Source organism: Zonotrichia leucophrys, chromosome 6 (genome assembly GCF_028769735.1).
Source record: "Zonotrichia leucophrys gambelii isolate GWCS_2022_RI chromosome 6, RI_Zleu_2.0, whole genome shotgun sequence".
In the NCBI taxonomy this organism is placed as follows: domain Eukaryota; kingdom Metazoa; phylum Chordata; class Aves; order Passeriformes; family Passerellidae; genus Zonotrichia; species Zonotrichia leucophrys.
In genome coordinates, this window is record NC_088176.1 from 4,417,438 (window position 1) to 4,429,328 (window position 11,891).

The 11,891-nt window shown below is 42.5% G+C and overlaps 1 protein-coding gene across 5 annotated transcripts in view; it reads right to left on the bottom strand.

Annotated features, from left to right (window-relative positions):
• The window catches only part of PLEKHA1 (pleckstrin homology domain containing A1), a 31,488-nt gene extending 19,927 nt beyond the window's left edge, over window positions 1–11,561 (bottom strand). For 4 of the 5 annotated variants that reach the window (XM_064717279.1, XM_064717282.1, XM_064717281.1 and 1 more), the window contains exon 1: window positions 11,423–11,561. The gene's annotated coding sequence lies outside the window, so the exon portion shown is untranslated. Of the gene's footprint in view, window positions 1–11,207; window positions 11,345–11,422 lie in introns of those variants that run through there. The other variant, XM_064717280.1, reaches the window with a different exon arrangement.
• Between the last annotated feature and the right edge of the window lie 330 nt (window positions 11,562–11,891).

Sequence of the window (11,891 nt, forward strand, 5' to 3'; positions counted from 1 at the left end):
AAAATGAAACAAGGAAAACTTGTTTTTCAAACAAGATCCGGATTGATTAAAAATCCTTGAATAAAACCAACTGAATTTTCAAAGCACTTTCCCCCCATAAGAGAATCTATGTTTCAGAAAACCTTTCAAGGAAAATGAAAGGAGGATGCTCATAATGCTCCATTATGAACACACAATTAGCTAAAGCTGAACTACCCCAAAACTTGAAATTTTTTTTTCCAGGGCAAAAAAACAAAACTCAGAAGCTTTTTCTTATTTGTCAGTAAACTAATTCTCACAGAAGAAGAAAAAATATCCAAACATAAATTAAGATTCTCTACTTCAAAGTACTACCAGCTAATTTTTAGCCTACAAAATGATACTATTTGCACCTACTCTATGCTCTAATGAAAATATAGCATAAAGTAACACTAATTTTAAAATGTAAATTGTATAACTGCTGTTTTCTCCAAATTAGTTTAAAATTCCTCATGGGGTTACAGATCTCTATAAGACTCATGGTCTTAAAGAAGAGACAAAAAACCCCTTTAACTTTATAATAAATTGAAATCCAACACAGTGTCATATAACTGGTTTCCATTTTTAAAAGCCTGCTTCCACCCATTACACCTTGGCAAGATTCCCCTGTAAATTAATAGCAATTCTATTCAACCTTCATTAATGAACCACAATTTGCAATGCACATTTAAATAAAAAAAAAAATCAATTTGTGCCTTTTTTCCAGTTACTAAAGGGACTGAACACATGACAAAGCCACCACCATGATCCCCTTTCTCACAACTCTGGACAGAGCCAAAAGGCATTGATGGAATTGCCATGATTCATACAAGGAATTGCAGAACTCTAATTCAGCATAGAAAATCTGGCTGGAAGGCCACCAGCCTAAGAATTCATCAGAACTTCAACTTAAAAATGTCTTCAGAACACAGATCGTGTCTTGCAGAGATGCGATTTTCCATTAAATTATTTGAAGCAATTAGGAAACAAAAATCTCCAAGTCTGTACATTTTACAGGATTTTACATGCAGCACAGAACAGTGCATTCCATCTTCTAGAATCAAGTATTATAAAAAGATTATGAGTTCTTAGGAAGGCTGAAGGCACCAAACCTGTTACAGACCACATACAACTCCATTTTATTTTGCCTTCCCTCCGTGCAGTGGAGATGTGGGTCAATGACACTGTGCTACTTCAGGAAAAACATCCCAGTGGCCCATTTCCTCCTGGTTCTTGCCACAATCCTCCATAAACAAAGATGTTCTTGAAAACCCATTTTGTGGTGTATAGTAACACTCTGTAACAACTCCCAGCTCCTTGGAATTCTTTCCTGGAGGGCTGTGTTACAATGCAAAGAGGAGGTGTCACTTATTTTTGAAGCCTTACATCCCTCTTTCCAGCAGCAGGGTACTAATTTAGGAGGTCCATACCTCACCAGCCCAGCTTCTCTCAGATTTCCCCTCTCCCTGCTCTTTTCCTCTGAGGTACAACACACACTGACATTCCCCAACATTTATATCCCACACTGAGGGCTGCCTGGCCTCCTGGGCACCACTATAAATAAAAATCCCAGATCACCTTCCCCAGCCTCACTGGAAATGCATGACTGCACAAGCAGGACCTGCAGAGGCACACGAGCATCTCCTCTGCACCATTTATAACACACAGCTCCAACTCTCCCACATTAATTCCTATTTTTAGCTTCCCACCAGCGCCTGTTGTTGAGTTCACCTCCATTCCAGATTGCTTGCAGCCTTCCTATCTTCAAGTGCAAAGTCTAGACAAGACTGAAGTGAGGTGCCAGATAACATTTCTATGGCCCAGTCTCTCCCTTGACTTGATTTCCACAGGTAGGTACAAACCATGGACCACTGGCTGACTAAAGCAAGTGGAATTTTGTCTTCATAAAAAAAAATCAGGCTTTGCGTTATGAAAGGACAGCTTGATTAAAAAATACAAGAAGGGCACTTAATATCTCTTTATTTTACATGCCTTTTCCCCAAGCTTTGGGTAATACTTTATTAGTTTTATTTCATTATTTTGGGTAATAATTTATTACTTTCATTTCTTTAATTTAGATGAACAGTTCTACTTCCTGCTCTTTAACGTTTCAAACTTTGGATTTAACCCTGCCAGGAGATGACTTTGGGGCTCTTTTTCTATCAGCTAGCAAGATTAAGAAACATCCATTACCTACTTACTCATCCCTATGAAATGAAGAACAACATTCATACACCTCCACTTGATAAATATAAAATGATGCCATGAGTCATGCCCACCCCTCCTCCCCAGCTCCCTTTTTAAGCTCTGCTGTTTACAGCAGCTCCAGCAGCACAAAGGGAAGGTAAAGCAGCATCCCCAGCCACCTCCAGTCTTTCCTGCACTTCCAGGGGCAGCTTCATTAGTGAGGGCTCCTGGCTTTTGCCTAGGCAATTACTCTCAGCTTCCTGCTGTAAATCAGCTGCTCTCCAGCTGGTCATCTCTTTTACTGACCATTTAGTGCCTCCCCAGGGGAAGGGATGAGTTCAGACTGTGCTGCTTATCCCCTGAAGAACACTGCAGTGAAAGCTTTCCTTCTTGTGTACACCCAGGGCAAGGGAAGGGAGCAGGGAGGGGGAAATTCCAGCCCTGAGACAAGCAGCTCAGAGCAGCCTCTGGAAACAAGTCACATAAATCTTCCACAAACAGTAGTTCAAACACTTTTTATTTCCTTGAAAACCTCCCAGCACAGGCAGCCCACCAGAGAGATACTATGAGACAATATTGTAAATCCCTGCTCACCTTTCATACAGCTTCCAAAGTACCAAAAACATAACAAAAATCCCACAAACAACTAAATCCAGGAGCTGGAGAGCTTGACTTGGCTGCAATTCTTTTGACAACAAAAATAATTCAGGATTGATGGATTTAAAATTACAATTTCAGCTTTTCAATTTCCCAAATATCCCCCACTGCCTCATTTTTGTCCTGGAGGGTACAGCAGACATTGGATACTTCTGTTAACAGGATTTGCCAGCAGCCTCTGACACTGTGATCAACTTTTTAACTACATCTAAAAACGAGATGTGGAAGTCTCCAGGATACACTGCCTCCTAAATTCAGATTCCTGTTCTAAAGCAGTCAAAAAGAAGGAAAAACCAGCTGCAAAAGGCCAGTATTCAACTGGAAAACAATTCCTAAGCAGAAATCAATTTTCCAAATTAAAAAATATTTAGCACAAGTGGCATTGAACTCTCCTATCCCTGCCCAAACTATGAGGAATGTCAAAAGATACATCCCTCCCCCAGCACTTAATCCAACTTCCAAGCAGACCACAAAATAGAAAAATCATGGCTGCAGTGATGAATCATCCAACAAAACCAGCAGCCTTATCTTGAACTCCAGTCTTACCCAGTGGTGATTCTGTGTTCAAAATGCTGAGCTGCTGTTTTCCAGGAACACTTGTTAAATCAGGGCAAGCCAACCACTCCCATCTCTTCCAGTGCACCTCAGCAAGTCAAATGATTCATTTTATTCAATACCATCCTCTAAGGTTACTTTCACCTCAGGAAAAATAAATCAGTATGTTCTAGGGAAATCTGGAGTTCTGTGGAAAACGTTCTGGAGTTATCTGAATCCATCATCCCCTGGCCTATTTCAAATACTGACCTACAAGTTCATGATGGAACAGGCTGGTACTTCCTCAAAAATTTCTGCAGAAATTTCTCTAAGTGATGTTTCCTGTTCTGAACTGAACTATTTTCCTCCATTTTAAGGAATTTGCAATAGCAGCCAAAGGCTTTGGGATATGATGGAATGAGGAAATGCACTGCACAGGACGCAAAACTTCTCTCTGTCACTGATATTTCAAGTCAAAACAACAACAAAAAACCAACCTCACCTATTAATGGTTTTTGCCCAGCTAAAACAATTATTTTAATTGTCCCTCTAAAGGCACTGAGCTAACAGAAATAAAGGGAAGCATCCTGTGCAACAAGGCCATTATAGAAAACGCTCTCGAAATTAACCCATTAATAACTTATGAGTGATGACCAGCTTACAAGGCAATGAAGTAAAATAACACAGCTGAGAGACAGTGACAGAATATGTTCAGTAACACCAAGTCTTTACAACAGTCAGATGTAATTTTCATCACTTTATATTAAGCCTCTGGATAATATAGTTACTCAAAAAGAGATATAACCAGAGATAAATACAATAAAAGAAAACAAAATATAGTTATTCTAATTCACTTTGACTTTTATCTCACACAAGACTCAAACCAAGTTTTTAAATGCTAATTCAATTCAGTTGCATACTTGTTAAAATCCTTAAAAATGCATGTTCAGAGTTGATTCATATTTACAAATTTTTTTACCAGCCTTTTCAAAATTTTAAATAAGTGCCACCTACAAAACTCTAAATATGAAAATTAGGTCCTTCTTCTCAAAATGCTTACATGCTTATTTTGATAGAAAGTGTCCATTCATGACAACCAAAACAAATTAAAAATTAAGCAGGAAATAACCACATTACTTATTAGGATTACTTATTATTACTAGTTAGTCATTAGAAAAAACCCTGTGTAATTTCAATAATAAACTAATGACAGTTTCATCCAGGCCAAGCACTCCAAGCACTTGAATTCCACACACTCCCAGCTATTTCAAATTCCCATCTGAATCAAACTACAAATCCTGGTGAAGCTTACTTGACTTTAGGAAGCTCAATACAAAAAGAAGGTGAGGCTGGTTGAAAAATGAATTTTGCCATTTTTGAGACAGTCTCGGAATCCTGAGTATAAACTCAGCAGTACAAATAAACACAGACCTTCCTCCTGCGAAGTATGTAAGAAATGGAAAGGCCAGCTGCTTAGGAAATCAGCAATATCTTCAGTTTTCACAGAATACTCTTATGTTGCTAAAGAAAGGACTGAAAAAAACCTCATTTTTCAGTACATTTCAATATCAAATATGAAAAGAACATTATCAGGTAAATATTTGATTTGACCTCTTTTACAGATATAAAAGATTTTAATGAAATGAAAGCACACAAAGTGAGTAACTGTTTATCACTTTTGACTTTGCAGATCTAATTTAGCAAATTCAATGCAAAGTAAAGAAAAATGCAATGGATTAACCTACATTAAAACTTTGGTAAAGAAAAAACCATTGCTGTTTAATTTTCACCTGACTTATTTTAATATTTACAGTACAGACCGTGCTCATTTCATTGTATAATCCACCATGTGGGTCAAAATTCCCTCTACTGCAAAGATTTGCTATTTCCTCCAGAATCCAGCTCACTTGTCAGTTCTATCAGAACTACACAAGGATTTCCAGAGATTAGGACTAATCTCAGAGCTCTCCAGTAAGTGCAAGTGCAGTGAAAGCTCTTTAGGAAGAACAGGGCTTTGCCTGTCTCACGTAACAGACAGACAAATGTGCATTTACAGATGCACAGCTCCTGCTCACCAAGGTGGGAGGGGAAAATTAAGCTCATCAAATGGCAAAGTTTTTGGGACATCACCCTCCCCCTCTCTTTTTTATACACCTTAGATTAAGAAAATCAAACCTCACTCTGGCACATTGAATAGAAGTCTCACCCAACACGAAGATAAACCCCACAAAGTGAAAGTTGCTCTGTTTGTAGCACAGTGTAGCTCACTTGAATCACATCACTCACTGTGCCTGCTCACAGAATTCATTTCCAGCAGCTTTCTCCTCCTTGGAACCAAGCCCTGAGCACAGGGAATTGTCCTCATGGCAGGTACAGCCCTGGCTGTGCCTTCTGCCTCACCTTCCTCCTCATTTGTGGCATGACACAAACACCAGTTACTGCCCAGCTGCTGCTCTGCACTGACAAAGGCGTTCTCAAAACCTCACTTGTGGTGTGCAGGGAGAACAACAGCCCTCCACCCACAGAATAATCCCAAAAGTACCAGGTATTGTTGTCTGACCTACACACAGCAAGGCAGAAACACCCCAGAAGAATCCCAAGCCCATCCTGGAAATCCTGAATGTACCATGAGCGTGCATCAGGAGGTTTTCAGCCTCCCACAAAAGGCAGCAAATGGACCTCCTGAAGGAATCAGGCTCCTCCACCCAAAAATCAGGGCACCAGCACAAAGCATATGTCAGGATATGTCTTCCTGACATATCTATTATGTCAGGAAGATAAATTACATAATAGATAAATTACAGCATCTAAATAAATAGATAAATTACATACATAAATAGATAAATTACAGCATCTACAGTGTACATGATTTAAGGAAGAAACACAAGAAAAAAGTTAATGATAAAGAAATCAAGATAACCAAACCCAAAGTCCTGAATCAGCAGACACATTTTTAACACCCTTTAAATGACCCAACCTTCCAGCACTGCTGCACACACAGCCATGGTCTACCAGACATGGGAATAATTGCCAGCTGAATTATTAGCCCAGCCTCAGTTCCCATTTGTCATTTTCAGCCTCCCTAAAGAGTTAACCAACATATTGAACAACATCTTTTGAAGTGCAGTTTTAAGAGGACTGCTCACTCTTACAACAAACCTGGCATGTAACTGTTTTAGTGCTTAACACAAGAACACTTAATTAAGTCACTAGTCTGAAACAAGTTCCAACACATTTTCTTGGACATGGGATGTAAATGTGGTGGGTACCAAAGCACCCAGGGAGAGCATACACATCAAAACAATTACATATTAAATGCATTAATTTATCACCTATCTGTCAGTATACAGAGACTGTTCCTGGGAGTGTTGACTCTCAACAACAAAAACATGTTTGCAAAGCATGGTAATTGCTGTCTAGTCTACATTTTCAATTTATAGCAATGACAGTGCCCTATTTTCTCCAGAAACATTTTAAATTCAAAATACTTTTAAGTCTGTAACATGAATAAAGACACTGCTTACTAGAGGTGGCAGCAAATTCTTTTTCCCTTTGAGGGAGTGGAGAGGCAGAAAAGCTCAACCTCTTTCACATGAAAAATCAGTAAATCAGGCCAAATTTAAGAGATTCTGCTTACAATGCCAGCAGAAAAAATGAGCTAAATTGATATCCAAAACATCTGGATGCAATGGCTAGCTAGAATTAAAAGCATCTTCAAGAAGAGAACAGCCAACAAAGGAACAGAGAGAGCTTTGCTACTGTCCCCTGTGTGGCAGAACCATAACATAAAAGATTTACATGTTTGTGTGGGTATTTTAAGCATTGTTTTAAAATTCTGTTAAACAAACAAGGCCATACAGCGCTCCTTAAAGTTTTAATGACTTGCTTTCTCTAAGTGACACCAGAGATTTCCAGTCGCAACCTTTTTACCGCTGTATTTTTCTGGTTTTCCTCTTCCTGCCTGGAGCTTACCCCTTGTTTTTTATCTTGGGCTGTGTCTTCAGGCTCTGCCTCCCCTGGCCACGTCCAGCCTGATGTGCCCTGACCACTGCTGGGATGCAGAGCTGCTGCTCAGCACTCTCCCATGAGAATGGAGGGACACAGCAGCAGCCTGTCCCAGGCCACACAGGAAGCTTTTTGGCAAAACACTGAGCTGAACCTGTTTCCCAAGTCCCAGAGCAGCAACCTCACTATTGAACCACCTTTCTTCTACATAAAATACCTGAAACTATTCAGATTTTAAGGCAAAGGCATATGTTCAAACCTGAAAACTGTTTAAACTGTTGAATGCCACAAATGTCTACCAGACCTGCAACTCCCTGCTTGTGCAGATAACATCTGCTAAGAGTAAGTGGCTCATATAGTTCTGCACCAGAAAGCTTAATAAGTTCCTTCTCCAAGATTAAAGAAACACCTACACATTCTAGATGCTTCTGCAAGTCCCTGGAGGGAGAAAATGCTGCTCAGTGCTGAGACAATGAACCAGCTTCCTTCCTCAACAGCAACAAAACCCTGCTGCTTTACCTAGCACTGAGAGGAAAGTGATATTTATAGAACTGAGCCCTATACCAACACTACCTAAATACACTGTTAGGGTACAGCATGCATCAAGATGACCTTAGACCTATATATTCTCAAAGTCCTGATTTGAAAGATTTCAAGAGCAGGAAAAAAAATTGAAGCAGCTCAGCCACATCCCTCCATTCCAATTCATTTCAGTGATTCTCTGCATTGAAGTGTAACTTCAAAACCTGAACCATTCTTGTCACTCACAGCCCTTCAGCAGGTGACTTTTTAAAGCTGTTACATTATTTTCATATGTCAAGTAAGCTCACTAGGATTATGATATTTAGGTTTCTTATGTAATTTTATAAATCATTGACAGCAATGCTTCTAGCCACGTCCCATTGCCTTTAGTTTCAGAACCAAAAGAATACATGCACTGACTGTTGTGTTTCTTTATATATAATTTCCTGATGAATTCTTAAGCACTTGTTCCACACTGTAAAAATGTTTTATGTTAAAGCCAGTTACCTAAATTCCCATTTTGGCACTGAAGTAACTTACTATTCTGTATTTTCATGCAATTATACAACCTCACAAAGGTTCACTTGGCTGCAAACCCCAGTAAGTATTTTTAAGACTGTTCCTATTCTTCATAATTATCAGTGAAAAAGAAAACTCTGCCAAAACCCATCTTGCAAGACAGATAAATGCTCTCATATCACAAGCTATTGTTTGTCTAAACACTGATGCAGAGCTGGATACATGCAAAAGCACAGCAGAGCATGCAAGGAAATTTCTCATTAGAACATGTATTCACTCCCCAACACTGCTGGTTTGCTGCACTTTGGAGAAACTGCATTTACCATGATAACTGTCAGCTTAAATAACCAGGAACAGTCAGTAATAAAGACATCGATGGAATTCTAAATCTACTAAAATAGATTAAGAATTTTGCAGGCCTGGCAGCTTGGGCTACATCCAACCCTGCACTGGAGACTGTGTTACAAGCACAGACCTGTTCTCATTTCAGTAATGTCCTCAAGTTCTTTCTAATCTGTTACAGTCAATAAAAACTGACTTCTGCACTTCCTCTCTTCTACACCAACTCTCTGACATGCTGTCAGCCTTTATTTGAGCTGAGATAGCTCTGCTGCCTTCTGGAACAAGCCCCAGCTACCTGCAAAAAATGTCTTTTCCTGCACTCAGGTCTCTTCCTCCTGCACATGCTTTCTGTGTTCCCCATGTGTGTGTCTGTCTGTCTTCTGTCACTCAGCTACTACTCCTGAGGAAAAATAAATACAGGAGGAGAGGAGGAGGAGGAGGGAAAGCATGAAGATGCTGCCTGCCTATTTTCTTTATAATTTTCATACTATTTTCTTTATAAATAATGATTCTTCTTTGCCTGTTCTCTGATTTGTATGAAAGCATCTGCCCCCCTGAAACATCTCAGCACTGCACTACACCTGCCAGTGACCCACTGAGCATCTTCTGCTTTAATTTCACCCCTGAAATGCAGAGCTATGCAATGGAACATGAGGCCAAATGTAGCTTTAAAGCAGAGAAATAGCTCAAGGAAATAGATGCCTTTAGAATTTATGAATTTGGAATTAAATCTTCTACACTCACAAAATCAAATCACAATGTGTGATAACTGCAGGTAGAACTCAATGAGTCACACAAAGGTTTGTATTTTATGCAAAGCTGACTCCAGTGTGCAGCACTCAGTGATACCCAGGACACATCAAACCCCCAGGTATTATTTCTTGAATTATCAATTTCTGCATCAGTGCTTATCCATCTCTGAATTAAAAGACTCTCCTCCAAATATCAGCCAGGCCCAGCATCTCTCCCCACCACAAAGAGATTTCAGCCCACTTTGAACACTTCCTCATGTGACAAAGGGGAAAATTGCACTTCTACACTTCTGTGCTTCACAAACCTGACAGCTCCATGCATTGTTACTGCTCTGACTCCCTCAACTAAAAATAACAAGTAGGAGGAAACAAGACTGAATGGACCTAAAATGCAAGTTCACTGTTCCATCAGGCAGAGTAACTCATGAGAGAGCAACCACTCCAAGTAACCACACACACTTCCAGCTCCTGCATCAAAATGAATACAGCCCAAATATAACAATAAAATAACAAAACAAAAGCCAAAAAATCCTGTTGATTTGGTTTCAACAGTGAGAAGCCACTCCTCACACATCACAGGCCCCAAAACTGTAGGAGCAAATATGGCTCTGTCCTGCAGGGTCACGTATGGGATTGGGCAAGGAGAAGAGAAAATTTATCTTTATAGACATTACAGCCTCTGTCAGGAAAGCAAGGAATTTGTCAGAAGGCATCAAAGAAGTTGATGCTGCTCAACTTGCTCTATGCCTAGCAGTCTCTTTAAAAATACTCTGCTTTGAGAAGAAGGTGAAGCATGGAGAGATGGAGCTCTTAAGAATCTAAAAAGAATTTTTAAAAGATTCTACCTCTCAGCTTTACTCAGGTAACACCACTCAGCTAATGCCTAATTCAGGTGCCCAGTGTAACAAGTAACCGTTCTGCTCCATTACAAGCACAACACACTGCTTAGTGAAAATCAGACATTTTTCTTACAGAAGGCCCCAAAGCAGCAGCCTGCCAGAGAGAAAACTGCTGTCCTCTCCATGCCACTTTGCAAACATTTGATGCAACAACATAATGCCTTTTACGAAGGTCAGGCATTAGTTCCTCCCAAGGGAGCTGAACAACACGCATAGAATTTAAGTGCACACAACACACACATACAGAATTCCAGCCTGCACAACGCATACAGAATTTAAGCCCGTGTTAAATTCAGCAGCATTTCAAATGCCTATCTGGAATTTTACAGGTGATAAAAACCGCGCATATACCAACAGTGGTTACAGTTTAACATTCATTTATAGTCAAGTTATCCATTTAGAGACACTTTGGCTCAGCAAATAACCAGTCCCGGTTACAGCTAACCCAGACCACTGCTCGGAGCGTGCCAGGAGCCTCCCCGCTCATCCCTCTCCAAAGCCAAAGCCAAAACCCAACCGGGCACTGCCCGCTGGCTGCCCCAGCCCCTCTGGGCACACCGGGAACTGCCCGCTGGCTGCCCCAGCCCCTCTGGGCACACCGGGCACTGCCCGCAGCCCCCCGAGCTCTGCCGGGGCTCCGGAGTTGCAGCGAGCCGCGGGGGCGGCCCGGAGCCCTCCCGCACCCGGCTGCGGGCTGTGCCCGGTACCATCGCCGCTGCCCGGCGTGCCCGCAGAGCCGAGCGGCGGAGCCGAGCAGAACCGTGACGAGCAATGAGATCACCGCTCCTCTCACCTCCGGGGCCGTGCCAGCGCCCTGCCCGCGCCACCGGGGCAGCCCGCACCGCGGCGGAGCCCCCGCGCCGCCGAGCGCCTTCCAGGGAAAGCGGAAAGGAAAAAAGGAGGGAGAGGCGGCAGGACAGTGCCCTGCGCGGTCACACACCGGGCAGGCGCGGAAGGAAGGGCATCACCCGGGGCGGGACGAGCCCCACCCCGGGCCCAGGCACTTACTAGAGTGGTGGCAGTGCGGGAGCCCCGTGAGGAGAGCCGGGCGCTCCCCGGGCCCGCTCCCGGCCCCGCGCCCGCGCCCCGCACCGGGAACGGGCTGATCCTGCCGCCTCCGTCCGCGCCGCCGGTACCGCAGTGCGCATGCGCCACCGCACTGCCACCCGTGCCGCCCGCGGCCTGCTGGGACATGTAGTGCGGCGTGGGCAGGGGCGGGGGCGGGGCGGGGGCGGGGCGTGGGGCATGATGGGAATTGTAGTTCAATTACTGAGGGTTTAATCGCGTGTTTAATGGGGAGGCCCCAGCTGGGAGGGAAATGGTGTATATTGTGGAGAAATTCTTCCCTCTGAGTGTGGGTAGGGCTCTGGCCCAGAGAAGCTGTGGCTGCTCCATCCTTGGAAGCGTCCAAGGGCAGGTGGGACAGGGCTTGGAGCAGCCTGGGATAGTGGAAGGTGTCCCTGGCCATGGATGGGCT